This window comes from Dioscorea cayenensis, chromosome 9 (assembly GCF_009730915.1).
Source record: "Dioscorea cayenensis subsp. rotundata cultivar TDr96_F1 chromosome 9, TDr96_F1_v2_PseudoChromosome.rev07_lg8_w22 25.fasta, whole genome shotgun sequence".
Classification (NCBI taxonomy): domain Eukaryota; kingdom Viridiplantae; phylum Streptophyta; class Magnoliopsida; order Dioscoreales; family Dioscoreaceae; genus Dioscorea; species Dioscorea cayenensis.
Genome location: NC_052479.1, coordinates 24,517,659 through 24,530,700, shown reverse-complemented (window position 1 = coordinate 24,530,700; position 13,042 = coordinate 24,517,659).

The following is a 13,042-nucleotide window of genomic DNA, read 5'->3' as shown; positions in this document are numbered from 1 at the left end:
GGGACTATAAGAGATATTACCAATAAAGGAGGGGTCGATCTCGATGCTTGATTCAACGGTGGGATTTGGAAGAGACAGGTTAGAAGGCGAAGAAATCGAAGGGTCGGGTCTAGGGGAAGAGTGAGTGAAATAGGGAATCGAAGAGCGGCCCCTTCCAAAGTTACTTTTTCCTCCTCAAACAGAGTGGGAAGCGGCACCTCGGGACTCAGGAGCCCTCACGTCTCTAGTGGCTGCGGATCCCGATGTCACGTGAGTAGCACGCGAGCCACCGCCGCGACCACGGTTTCCACCACGCTGGCGAGAGACAATGAGCCAAGGTCCGAAGTCCATCTCCGGCTCAGATGAATCAGGGTTTGAAGGAGATTTAGAGTTCTGTATACCCGAAGAGGGATCCGAGATATCTATATGCTGATCGACACAAACTGGATCTATGGCAGAACCCTCTTCTGGCGCTCGGTTAATGTGAGCGGGCAAAGGAGCTCCCCCGGTTCAAGGATGTGTAGAGCTAGAATATGCATTTCTAACATATCCAATTAAACCACAATTATAACAAAAGGTAGGGAGTCGTTCGTACATTACAACCACAATGACACGATGGTAATCGTCGCCAATCCAAAACCCACGATAGAGAGGCTTAGATAGGTCGATCTCAATGCAAACACGAGCATATTTGGACCTCGCCAAAGTAGAAGTGAATTCATCCACTTTGATAAGCCTTCCAAAATTATTCGTAATGGTTTCCAAAGTTTCACCCTCCTAGCACTCAACTGGTAAATTATGGAATTGGACCCAGATCACAGCAGAGTTTAACTTCACAAAGCTAGGCTCGAAGAAGGGCTTCCAGGGCGATTGTTACAAAATAATCCCATTAACAAACCAAGGACCTTCAAGCGAGGAGACACTGCATGGCTTTTTAAGTGGAACATTGAATCAGCAAGAATCCATTCGGAACGTCCGAAATGAAGGTTTCTCCGAATTCAGACCACTTAGTTAAGAGTAAGGATTTAACTTTCTCAAAAGGAGGGGATTTACTAAAGAACTTCCCATACAGCGCAAACTGAAATTTCATGCGACCACGATTGATGGAATCCTCGTCTAAGTAAACAAAACTAGTCATAGACTCTTTTAGCTTATTCAGAAGAAGGGTATTGTGCAGAGGGGAGTTAATAATGGTAAGGGAGAGGGAAGAGGTAATTTGAGACCAAGACTTCCGTGGAGGAGTGGGAGGAGGTATTGATTGACCCCCACTTGCCATGGCAAGGAGGGGAGAGGGCAACGAAGGAGAGAATAAAGAAGCTCAGAGGAGAATGAAGCTCAGAGGAGAACGAAGCTCCGTCAAAGAGGAGAACAAAGCTCCAACTACTTCTTTGATATCTTTGGAGGATAGCTTTGAGATTAGGGTTTCATTGGTGTCGGTGAAGCTGGGGAATTTGATGAAGATGGACGTTTTGGTTGTGCATCACGAGGATCTCACTTGCTTTTGATTGAAGTGGTGGACATTTACATTATGTAAGGGTATATATATATGGGATTTTTTTTTAATATTATAATTTTTTATTTAATTATGAAAATAGGTAAGTTTAAAAAAAGAGTTAAACATTTAGGTAAAACCGTAATTCGATTACCATTTTATGTGGGTTTAAATGAAAAACGGTTTTTCATGCTTTTGCATTAAAAAATGGTAACTATGTTGCCTTTTTTAATTTTTAAAAAAGCAAAAATGCAGTATGAATTTCATTCAAAAACACCACCAAACAAACAACACAATAATGTTTATGGCTTAAAAAAGCTGGTTCCTTTCTTAACAAATCTAGAGAGTTTAGCAAAATAATAACCACATACAGAAAATAATACTTGAGAACCAAAAGAGTAACAATGTTGAATGAACTTCATTCAAAAACAGTACCAGACAAACAACACAAAGTCTTTGGCTTGGAAAAAGTTGCTTCCTTTCTTGACAAAATTAAAAAGATATCATCAAACTACTAATCAATAGAAACAAAATAGTTGAGAACAAGAAGTGCATGAGCTTCATTCATGAAAATAAAGAAAGAAACACAAGACAAATGGAGAGAAGAGAAAAGCAACGGATGAGTGAAGAGAATGGAGAGTTGGTAGGTGGGTGCTATAATGGCCAAGGAATGTTTGGTTTGGACAACAGAGGTGATAGATATGTAGAGTGAACAAAGGGCCCGGGGTTTCATGAGAGCTTCTTCAGCCATTTGATTATGGCTTTAGATAAGGCCTTTTTTTTTTAAATTATTAGTTCTGCCGGTGTGGTTTGTGGGTTTTAGTAAACACTCAATCACTCATAGAAATCTCACACAAACCAACAAAAAAAAGACACAAAACGTTGGTAACCTAGTTTGGCATCCACTCGCCCTACGTCTGGGGGGCCAAGCCCGGAGATAAACAATCCACTAAAAGAGGTGAAAATACATGAGTACAAACACTTATCACTCAACACTCACAAACAAATATCACTACACTCTCTAGATTATCTTGTGCACCCAACTCTCTAGCTCCGGTCGCACACTCAATCTCAAAGCAAGATAGCTTATATAGACGCCTCAACATCCCAAATATAGCACATACCTCTTTTAGAATCTCCACAGCTACTAATTTAAAAACCTTCCAAAATTAGCTGTTGCAACTCCCTGTTGTAACATAAGTTGCAACATGGCCCTGACTGCTAACTTGACTAAATTCTGGTTATGTTGCGGACGAGCTCAAGATCCATCAACCTCTTGGTCATGCTTAGTCCAAGTCGGTACAACCAAATCTCGCAATCCTGACTGTTGGCAACTAGCCTACCTCCTCAGTTCCTCATCATGTAGTCCCCTCGCAAGGGGCGCACGTCCTTGTGTGTCTTTCATGAAACTTACCAAACTTAGTCTTCAACCTTCCAAGTTTGGTCTTTCAAAGATTCTCAATAATAGATCTTCAATCAATCAACTCAATCATCAAGGATTATTCAAATCATATCTTCAATTAGCCTTCATTCATACCATGAATAGATATTTCTTTAATTAAACTCCATCCATATTTAGTCTTCAATCACATCTCCTAAATATGGTTTTGATATGATCTTGTCTTCAAGTTGTAGCATGTTTCCAAGAATAATTCCACCAAGATCTTCAAGATATTTTCCTCCATGTTATAGATATACTAAAAATAGCTCCACCAAGATCTTCAAGATGTTTTTCCTTGCAAACCAAGTCTCCTTGCCATGTCACCATGCTTGCCTTGTCATCAATTATGCCTTATCACCATGGTTACCACATCATCTTGCCTTGGTGTCAAATCATGCCAATTAAATAGTGCGGTTGCACTAACAATCTCCCCCTTTGGCATAATTTGACTCAACTGCTTCTACACCTAGATTGACTCCTATTACAACTTTCAGTTAAACACTGACTGGGACACAGACTATACTGACACTGTTATAACTTTGAGTTGCAAAATCAACTAGAGAACAGAAAGCAAGACTGACACAAAATTTCATCTAGTTGCTTACAAAGTACTGAGAGAATATTACAAACTGCAACTAGTGAGACAAAATACGATTAACATAAAGTACTGACAAGCATAAAAGTGTTCCAAAACAATAAGACCAAAATGTTCAAATGTTCAAGAAATGAAAACAAGTCAGTCTAGTGCTAGCAAACGTCTCCCCCTTTGTGACACAATTGATGCCGAAGTTTTCATAAATTGTTGCAAGACTTGTTACACCTTCTCCGGCAGCTCCCCCTTTCTTCAGGCCTCTTGCTCATCATCTTCCCCTGATTCTGGGGCATCAGCGCCTCTCTTCTTCTTCTTCTCAAGGATTTCAAGGCGAGATAGAATTTTCTGCTTCTGTTGGGAAAATGATGAATAACTCTGTAGATAGTGACCTTTGCCTTCTCTCCACATCTTCTAGCTGTTCCTTCAACATCTTCTCATATTCTTCTTCAACCAACATGTTTGCCTCTTCTACATCTTCTGGTATTGGTTGTGGAGACACCTGTCCTATAGGTAAATCAATCTTCTTACGTGGGCTGAACAGCTTCTGAGAAATCTTCAGCTTCTTCACTACTGTGACTACTTCTCCCTTCCTGAGTTATACTCCATGTTGTAACAAATTCTGTGATAGCAGCACAGGATAGCCAAGTGATGTTGAGGAGCTTGTACAGTCAGCTTCTTTCATAATATTCTGGAAGATCAGTCTTCTTAGGTTGAACTTCTTGCTAGTGCCAACAACAAACAATAAAAGCGCGAGCTCCTTCACTATGTTGGAATTGTGTGGGGCAGGTAAACAATTCTGAATACCCATTATAAAGAGAACATTGTACTTAGCTAGTGAGGGTGGAAGCAGGTAGCCTTGTCTCTTTTCCCGATGACTCTGTCCTTCCTCAAGATATTTCTTTCAGAACTTCCTCATTCAGTTCTAGCCCTTCTTCATAGTTGCCTTTCACTTCAGGTTTAAACTCCAAAAATCTGTTCAAATGAGTTTGGGTTAAAAGGAATCCACTTTCCCCGAACATAAACTCTAGTGATACCATTTGTTAGATGGCAGCAGATTACTGTAAAATTCTTAAACTAGTGGCAAACTGTAACTTTCTGGAAATGTTGCAGACTTGTACAGACTCCTTTCTTGCAATAACTTGGTCAGCCCAAACTTCTCAAATGCCACCTCATCTATCATTCTTTCAACCACAATACCTTTTATCTTCAACAGACTCAAACTTCTTCTTAGGTGCTTTATCAAGGAATATGTCTTCATCACCATCTTTAGCCTGTTGGGTTGCCTTCTTCTTCTTTTCTTTCTTAGAGCTTGATGATGGTTTCTCCCCTGCTTTTTGCAGCTTCAGTGCATTTCCTTTTGGGCCTTGGAGAGGCTTCTACTTTGAGATCTGAGAAAGACTTTCTCTTGGACTTGCTAACCTTCTCCTTCTTATGGGATTTCTTCCTTAACAGGGCCTTCTTTTCAGATACTACTTTCTTCCCTTTAGCAATTTAAGTAACATGATCTTTGAGTGGGATCTCATCAAAACTGTGTGAACTATCTGATGTTGCAGGAGATGTTATAACTTGTGCAACGACATGTTCAGTATCTGCAGATGCATCAGTATGTTTGGTTAATGTTACTCAAGACTTCACTTAGTATAGCAGTAGCCTCTTCTTCAACACTAGTGGGAGTATCCATCCTTTGTTATCCAATAGTCTCTTCTGCTTGTTCCGGGGGTATATCTTCTTCTTCAGCTTCTTCAACCCTAGCCTGTTGTTCTTCTGAACCTTCTACTTTGTGGAACTATAGTAGAGTTATCCTGTTCATCTTCTTCATTTCTTTGGACATACGCTCCTGGAAAAGACTCACGCACCCATCTCAAGAGATCATCTCTGTCTTGAACACCTGTAGGCACATCCTGTGATGATGTTCTTGGTTCTACTACTTCAGCATCCTGAGAAGGAAACATAAGGGACAATCGCTTTCATCAAATCTTCGGGTTCTTCTTCTCTTGATGGACTCCCTCCAGAATTGGTCCCTCTCATCCTTACTTCCTCAATTAGGGCAGCAATTTCTTGTGGGGTCGCAGGAGCACGACGGGCCATCCTCTTCATCCTCATCTTTTCTCACACAGTCTTCGTCTTCTTCTTCTTTTTTTCTCCTAATTTCAAAAACAACTTTTGGAATCAATTTGGGAAATTAGGGTTTTTATGCCCCTTGAATTTGTTATAACTTCCAAGGCATCCTTTCATATTTCAAAAAAATCTCTTTTTCATTCCCTCCTCTTTTTGAATATATATATTTTTTAAATTCCTTCCCTCCCTCTTTTTTCTCTTAATTTCCTTTTTTTGTTTTTGATTTTTTTTTATTTTTTATTTTTTTTTAATCTTTTAGAGACATCAAGAGACTTTCACTCGTTGGGGAGTTTTGGTTGTTGACTTTATAGGTCCTTGGTCAACATATTGCTTGTTGTACCATGATGTTGTACCTATCTGATTTATCACCATGTTTAGATCTGAACTGGAGGACTCTTCTTCTTCTCTTGGCACTTCATCTTTTCGAATCCACAATTTTTTGATTACAATAGTCTTCCCTCTGACTTTCCTTTTAATGATTATCTGCTTATGTCCAACTATTCTTCCACTTTTCAAGTCTTCTTTCAATTTGTTGCATTTGGGACTTATGTGGGTAGTCTCTGCACAATGAAAGCATGTAGGCACTTCACTTTTTGGTTCTTCCCTTACTTTGACTTGCTTTTCTTTAATGTTTTGTTGGGCAGTTGACTTGACAAACACAACTCCTGAACCTTCTATCTTGACACTTGAGCTTTCTCAAATATACACAATACCATGTGGGTCTTTATTAGTTCTTCTAACTGATAGAATCTCGTCAAGCTTGGTAGTACCCTTGTTTATTGAATCCAAGGTCTTCTCAGCATTGCACAACTTTTCTTTACATATACTTAACTCTTTCTCCAAGCGTTAGTTTTGCAGCATCATTTCATTGAATCTGTTCATCATGAGTTTATAACCTATGAGAAGATCATTTTCTATTACCTCATTGTACTCCGTGTCAGTTTCAGTGGATGTTGTAGCTGAAGTTGTACCATAATCTAGCAACAAACGTGGATTCATTCATCACACCAGGAAAAGATGTATGATTGTTAGTTAGACTTCCTTCATCTTCTTACTCCAAGCGCCGTCTTGAATCATCACTCCATCTAGCATTCAATGACTTTCCTTTCTTCCTAAGAGTGTTAGCACATTCGGATTGATAATGCCCAAAGCCACCACATTCTCTACACTTGATTTTCATGCGATGATCTTCAACTTCTTCCTTTTTATGATGATCTTCGACTTCTTCCTTTTCTTTATTTAGACCATATTTTTTTTGGAATTTCTTGCTTTCTGTCTTGTATTTTCTGATTATGTCATGCATCTTTCTTGATAAGAAAAACAAATTCTCTATCTTCTTCATCTTTCATCTTCTATTACAACAGCCTGTTGTAACTCCTTTTGCTTTGTTGCTTCAACCTTCAAGGCTATATCTTCTACTCTTCTTTTAGGATTAAGATTCATCTAGTATGCTTGCAGGGACCCCATCAGCTCGTCCAGTTTCATAGTTGAATTGTCTCTCGCTTTTTCCATTGCTAAAATTTGTGCATCAAATCTTCTTGGAAGTGATCTAAGAGTCTTCCGGACTAGTTTTTTATCCGAGTACTCCTTGCTGAGATGGTAGGCTTGATTTGCAATGTCCATCAATTTGGCATTTAAACATGGCTATGGTCTCATCTTTTCCCATTCTGAGATTTTTGAACATTATTGTCAATATTTGAAGTTTAGATTCTCTTACCAAGTTGATGCCTTCATGAATGGTTTGAACAACCCCCTAAGCCTTTTTGGCGCACTCGCATGTTGTAATATACTTGAATTGGTTCTCATCTACTCCTCTAAAGATTGCATTGAGAGCTTGGTGAGTCCGCAAGTGCACGGGTCGTCAAGTAATACCCTGTGCGTGACATAGGGGTCATATTCTCCAGGGTCCCAAGAGCTGCTATTACTTCCCCCTAGACGTCACTGTCTAGTCTACCAAATCTAGGACTAAAATAAGATAAGGAAAATGACAAGGAGAAAACTATAAACACATGGACTAAGGCTCACCACATAAACATACTAAGGAAGCAAGTAACAATGAAAGTGTGAGGTCCTTGGGCGAGGATCTCCTCGGGACTACTAAAGCTAGATGGATGTTAGAACTACAAAGGCACCGATGGTTGGACAAACAGACATCCAAAAAATAGATCACCCCGATGGTCATGGCGGTAATTCCTAATCCAATAAGAGTATTGGCTCGAAATCTCTTCTGCCTAAATCCTCCTACGATCGCATTACAAGTAGGGAGATCTCCAATTAAGGCTGAAACTCAACCTAGGTACAACCCTAATAGTTGGAGGGGTATGAAATACCCAATGGTCATGGTGTATTCATACATGTATCCCTTCCAAGCAGGTGTGTCAAGTACAAGGACGATGGTCTCGCACCAAATACAACCTAGAAGTTGGATCACAGAGTTCTCATGCAAAACAACATATCAAAGAACACCAAGCAAGGATCACAAACCACACAAATACCATAAATGTAAATCAAGCATCCATACAAGCAAGTTCGTCCCAAGGTTCCACCGGATGCCCGCTGACCTTGGGAGTCTAGTTCATCTTTGACAGAGGAGAAAGTGTAGGAGATAAGAGATACAAAGAAAAGCTCGTAACAAACTCCCCTAAGATGAAGACTAGAAGATGGTGATGAGATCTCGTTGGATCCACGCCAGCGAGCTCCTAGATTGTTTTCCTTGAGTGTAACCTTCTTTCCCCTTCGATTTGCCCCTCAGATCTGCCTTCTCGCGCAACCTTGAAGCTCTAGAAAATGATGGTGGAGAGTGGTGGCCAAAAGTCCCTCAAATGATGCCCTAACAAAGCTTTTATATGCCCAGATCCCGATGGGTAAACGGGTCAATATACCGGCCGTATGCCGACCCCTCGGGATATCCAGTTTTCTGCTAAGAAGCCCGCGATGAGCTATAGTAACTGCTACAATGAAACTACTACAGTAACACTGATACAGTGCTTCGCTATAGTAATCCCCAGTTCAGAATGCCGTTTTGATGTCGAATTCATCCCCAATCATGTCGCTGAGTCCCCCAGGGCTTCAAGTAGGCCTGAAATGCAATAATAACACAATTTAGACCAAAAGGGCATTGATTCATTAATAAAATACACAATTTATACATAATAAATACATGCAAAATACATACATTTAGGCGTTTATCAGAGCTTTCCCATTGGCATTAGCTTTGTGCATGTCTTCGATACTCTAGCTGTTTTTCTTCTTTATGATCTCGTTCTTATATTCATTAACTAGAGTAGGAGGGGTACCATCCTTCTTCTACGGCAATCCATGCACTCTTATTAATGGATTTGATAAACACCTTCATGCGTGCCTTCTAATATGGATAGTTGGATCCATTTAACAATGGTGGTCGTGTGACGGAAGCTCCTTCTTTTTTGGCCATCAATGGAACTTGTTAGGACCTCACTGACTTTGAAACCAAAGCAAACACGGCGACCAAGGCTCTGATACCACTTGTTTAGTTCTGCCGGTGTGGTTTATGGGTTTTAGGGAACACTCAAGCACTCATAGAAATCTCACATAAACCAACAAAAAAAAGACACACAACGTTGGTAACCCAGTTCAACGTCCACTCGCCTATGTCTGGGGGGCTAAGCTCAGAGATAAATAATCCACTAAAAGAGGTGGAAATACATGAGTACAAACACTTTGTCACTCAACACTCACAAACAAAGATCACTACCCTCTCTAGATTGTCTTGTGCACCCACTCTCTCTAGCTCTGATCACACACTCAATCTCAGAGCGAGATAGCTTATATAGATGCGCCTCAACGTCCTAAATATAACACATACCTCTTTTAGAATCTCGGCTGCTACTGATAAGTGCTTGTGCGATATGAATGCGAAGCATTCTTTCCTTATGTTGAGCATTACTTTTCTCGGGTTTTTACACTAATATGTGTATTTTCATGTTACTTTTATGTAGGTAGGGTTGTGAAACAATTTATGAAGGAAAGAAGCCAATGCGGATCACAATGCACCGATTTTGGAGGAAATCTTGCTAAAGTTCAAACGCGAAGATATAAGTCAGGTGCGAGATGCTAGAGTGTGTGCCAACCTCCCCGTATTTGAGTTTGCACAACCATTTGGAGGGGCACAAGGCAGTCACACTCAAGCACTCCGACATATGCACATAGAACAAGATTTCCATCAACTTATCCTTTATTGAAGAAGCAAAGCGATCCACGGCATAAACGTGTGCCCATTTATGTTACCTCGATGAAAAGTGGATTCGGGAGTATTTTTGGCAAAGTACTGTAGCAGGTTACTATAGCAAATTACTGTTCACAGTCGGCCGAAAATGACAGTTTCAGAGAATCCGTACGGGCATGTGGAAATTACGCTCGCCCGTGCGAAAATTCCACAGGGGCGTCTGGATTCCCGATTCCAGCCCTATTTAAAGCCGATTCAGCCCCGATTTCAGCATTCTTTTCTCCATCTTTTCCCCAACTTGAGAGAGGGTTTCGGGTAGGGTTTTGAGAGGTATTGGCTAGGGTTTTGGAGAGGTTCTACGGCTCCGACATCGTCATTCCTTTGGAAGAAGGTTGGTAGGGGAGCTTCTATCGAGGCGTATCCTATACCGGACAAGGGAATCCTTGGACGATGAGTAGAGGACTTTCCACAAGACCATCGACACGACTATCGAGGAGGTTTCTCTATGGATTCATTGCTTTTACATTCTATTTCTTTGATTGTACTTAGCTCCATGGAGAGCTAAAACCCTAGTGGGTACTTGGGTATTTGTGAAGCCTAGGATGTATTTGTTTTATTGAATCTCTTTATTATGCTTTCAATTAATTGATGTTTGTTGTGAGTTCCAACCTTGAATACTTGATTGTATGAACATTTCCCCTAGAGTGACACTAGGGTTCAGAGTTCTTATTGGTAACCTAGTGAGTGAGTGACACACCACGAGCGTTAGACAAAGCTAGGTTAGAGAGGGTTGAGAGGGTGAGTCGAGAGGTACAGGAGCGTCCCCTTTCCCCTCCGACGTGATAGATTCTACCTCCATTCCTCGAGTTCTTTGCGGCTATAATAGACTGAACGGTCTAAGGGATGACCCTCCGCTGGGGCTTAGTTGCGCGTGCAACGGAGCGAAGCGTTGAGGTGATCTTAGTATCTAGGGCTTAATCGTGGTTAGGGACCTTCCACCTAGACCAAAGGGTTAGGTCTATAATTAGGAAGAGATTTATCACTTGGAATCCCTAGAACTCATTGCAACTCTATTCGAGTGCGAGGTTGAGAGGTTATCTAATCTCTCCTCCGGGACAAGTATAGAGATAGACATAGTTGACCTTAGATTTGGGACTATGTATTTAAGGATTTCCATGACTCACCATTGCATTGATTAGGATGCATTATAGAGGGTTCTTGCACTTGAACGATTTTCCTAGGCGGAGCATTATCCGAGTACCCCATCTTTATCGATTGCCTTACCTCCTCTTTTACTCTTGCTCTCTTACTCGTTGTTTTTACTTTTGAGAATTGAATCATTGTCACACTTATCACTACTGATCTTTCACATAGCTAAGAAGCGGTTAAGTGTTTTTATTCCCTACTCCCTATGGATTCGATACCCGCTCATCCGGGATTATTATTTTGACAAACCCGTGCACTTGCGGGATATACGGAAGGGGATCTTGTCAGCTACTAATTTAAAAACCTTCCAAAATTAGCTGTTGCAACTCGTGTTGTAACATAAGTTGCAACATGGCCCTGACTGCCAACTTGACTGAATTCTAGTTACGTTGAGGATGACCTCAAGACCCATCAACCTCCCGGTCATGCTTAGTCTGAGTCGGTGCAACCAAATCTCCCGAACCTTATTGTCGACAACTAGGCTACAAATTTTGTGGAAATAGAATGGATGGATTCTCATTACAAATACCATGAAGGAGGCTTATTTATAGGAAGTGCCTTGAGGATTCTTAATCATGAAGATTGCTTAACAATGAAGAAATCTTCTTAACCATGAAGTTTATTTCACAATGAAGAAATCTTCTTAACCTTGAAGTTTACATCACAATGAAGAAATCTTCTAGATAATGTTTAGCACACCAATTGAGACACGCCTTAGTGATAAAGAATTCCAACCGGATGAGGAAATGAGGCAACTTCAACACATATAATAAGAAAAGTCTTATCCTACAACTAGGAAAAAAACAAAAATATATATGGAGCTAGCTAGTATTGGTTTGCCAAGGAATTCTCGGATGAATACAAATATGAATACAGCTTCAAAAAAAATCAAAATAGCACACATGTTTTCATTTCATCTGAAAACAACACGTTAAAGAACCATTCTATTGTTTCAAAACTCATATACAGAGCAACCCCATAACCATGCAAGAATTACCAATTAACCTCTGCAAAAGGAGACCTCCTTGAACTCAATCCATTGAATTGCAGTCATGTTAAGATGATTTTGAAAAAGAATTTGATTCTAAGAAAAACACATGTGCTAGGACTTTCCCTTTTCCTCTTTCCTCATCTGAAATTCCAAATGCAATGGCTTGATGACACAGTTGCTCCTCTCATAAAGAATGACCTCATAGAAGATATCCACAAGAACTTCATTAGAAATGCCAGATGAAGGTTAATAGAGTGATATTACATTGAGTAATTCTTAGCCATGAGGATGGAGCTGAGCAGACAAGATGTGGAACATATTGTGGTTTACTCCCATGATGGATCCAAAAGAACTTTCATTTGAACTTTTATATTACATGTCAACCTTTTATTTGCTTCTCTTTAATTAAACAGTGAAAAATTTTATAAATCAAATAACTATTTTTCTTTTTTTTTTTAATTTAGTTTGAAAAGCATTAAGTTTGTTCTTCTTGCTCTCATATTAACCTTGTTGGGTATAACTAGAAAGGGAGAAAAGAAAGTGGAAGAAGTAATACCAATTTGGAAAGCATTAAGTTTGTTCTTCTTGGCGGTTAAGGGATGCTAGCTTCATTCTGTAGTCTCTAGCTTGCTCCTGTTATATATATATATATATATATATATATAAAAGAAAGAAAGAGGAACCTTGTAGTAAACACAACAAATATCCTAGCTATTATATACTCTTTCCAATCTCGCATGTAGAAAGCTCAACTTCTAATGATAGATTTTTGCTAATATAGACACAGTCACGCAAACATATAAAGATAAAGAAAATTCACTAGAAAGAGTAGACAACATGCAAAGCATTGAATGCAAAAGTATAAATCAAAAGGGTCTAGAAAAATGAAAATAACTATATATGCCAATAACAAACAGACACTCACCTATATCACTTCTTGCCTTGACAAAGGAAGGATATAAAATGGTATAGGTTTTGCTTCCGACTTTTGGATGTTCTGATGCTAATACCTTCTCTGT